This window comes from Symphalangus syndactylus, chromosome 12, assembly GCF_028878055.3.
Source record: "Symphalangus syndactylus isolate Jambi chromosome 12, NHGRI_mSymSyn1-v2.1_pri, whole genome shotgun sequence".
Taxonomy (NCBI): domain Eukaryota; kingdom Metazoa; phylum Chordata; class Mammalia; order Primates; family Hylobatidae; genus Symphalangus; species Symphalangus syndactylus.
The window spans coordinates 137,173,641-137,175,484 of record NC_072441.2 but is presented as its reverse complement, the minus strand read 5'-3'; positions in this window follow the sequence as shown (position 1 = coordinate 137,175,484).

The following is a 1,844-nucleotide window of genomic DNA, read 5'->3' as shown; positions in this document are numbered from 1 at the left end:
CTGTATTCTCTATCTCTCTTACTCTGTCTTCTGTAAAGTACATTTTTTGTTTCTCAATACTTTATTCTAGATAATTTCTTGTGACCTACCTTCCTTTCAATTTATTCTACATTCAGCAATGTCTAATCTGCCATTAACTGAGTTCTTAATTTAGTTACTGTATTTCTCAATCATAGAAGTCTATTTACTTCTTTTTTTAAATCTGCTCTATTGCTTTGTGTAGTTTTTAGGTACCTGCCAAAATTGTCCAAGTTATCTTTTTTATTTCTTCAGGCAAAGAAAATATGATTTTATTTTACTTTTTTTCCTAAAAACTCTAATAGGTAAGCAAGAAAATACACATATGTTTTAAGTCAGGGTCTTGCTCTGTCACCCAGGCTGAAGTGCAGTGGTATGATCGTGACTTACTGCAGCATCAACCTACTGGGCTCAAGCGATCCTCCCACCTCAGCCTCTTGAAGAGCTGGGACTTCAGGCCTGTGCCACCATGCCTGGCTAATTTTTGATATTTTGTAGAGACAGGGTTTTGCCATGTTGCCCAGGCTGGTCTTGAACTCCTGAGCTCAAGCGATCCACCTGCCTTGGCCTCCCAAAGTGCTGGGATTATAGACATAAGCCACTGTGTCCGGCCCAAGAAAATATTATTTTGTAGTTTGCATCAAATAATTCCAAAAGCAGTTGTTTCTGCAGGTCTATTTCCAATGTTTGTGTTTCTGCTGGTTCTCACTAAAAGAGTCTAGTTTCTTTGTGTACCTGGTTATCTTTAATTCTGTATTTGACATTGTCTGTGAAAACATATGTGTAGGAAAAATGTGGGCCCTACAATTATAAGGCTTTCCTCCAAAAAGGATTCATATCTGCTTTTGCCAAGCATCTGGTGACACCATAGTCAGAGACAGTCTTAAACCAAGATCACGTCTGAGACAGGCAATTTGATCCAGTCTGTAAATTCCTTTTAAGCTGTTCCATTTTCAATTCATCCTCACCCTGAGGCTATTGCCCTTTGGGGTCCCAGTTATTGTAAGGAGGGTCTTCTTTTTTTTTTTTCTGAGATGGAGTTTCGCTCTTGTTGCTCAGGCTGGCGCGATCTCGACTAACTGAAACCTCCACCTCCTGGGTTCAAGCAATTCTCCTGCCTCAGTCTCCCAAGTAGCTTGGCTTACAGGCATGTGCCACCATGCCCGGCTAATTTTTGTATTTTTGGTAGAGACGGGGTTTCTCCATGTTGGTCAGGCTGGTCTCGAACTCCCAGCCTCAGGTGATCCACCTGCCTTGGCCACAAGTGCTGGGATTACAGGCGTAAGCCACCACGCCCAGCAGTAAGGAAGGTCTTCTATTTTACTCCCCACTTATTGTGTTTTATTTTTTTCCTCTTTGAAGTTCAAAAGGATGATTATCATTTTCCTTCTAGGTAAATAATGCCGTCAGGACAAAAGCAGCTTCCAAGTTGTATTACTTACCTGGATTCTGGCTTTTTTTTTTTTTTTCTTCTTCTGAGACAGGGTCTTGCTCTTTCACCCAGGCTGGAGTGCAGTGGCATGATCATAGCTCACTGCAACCTCCAGCTCCTGGGCCCAAGTGATCCTCCCACATCAGCCTCCCAAGTAGTTAGGCCTACAGGTGTGAGCCACTGTGATGGACCTCTTACTATCTTGTCATATCTTAGATACCTTGTTATGGGCTCAACAGACCCATTCACAAGACCCTAACCAATATGACTGTGTTCAGAAATGGGGCCTTTACAGAGGTGATTAAGTTAAAATGAAGCATTAGGGTGTGCTCTAAGCCAATCTGACTGGTATCCTTATAAAAAGAGGAAATTTGGACACAGAGAGCACACACAC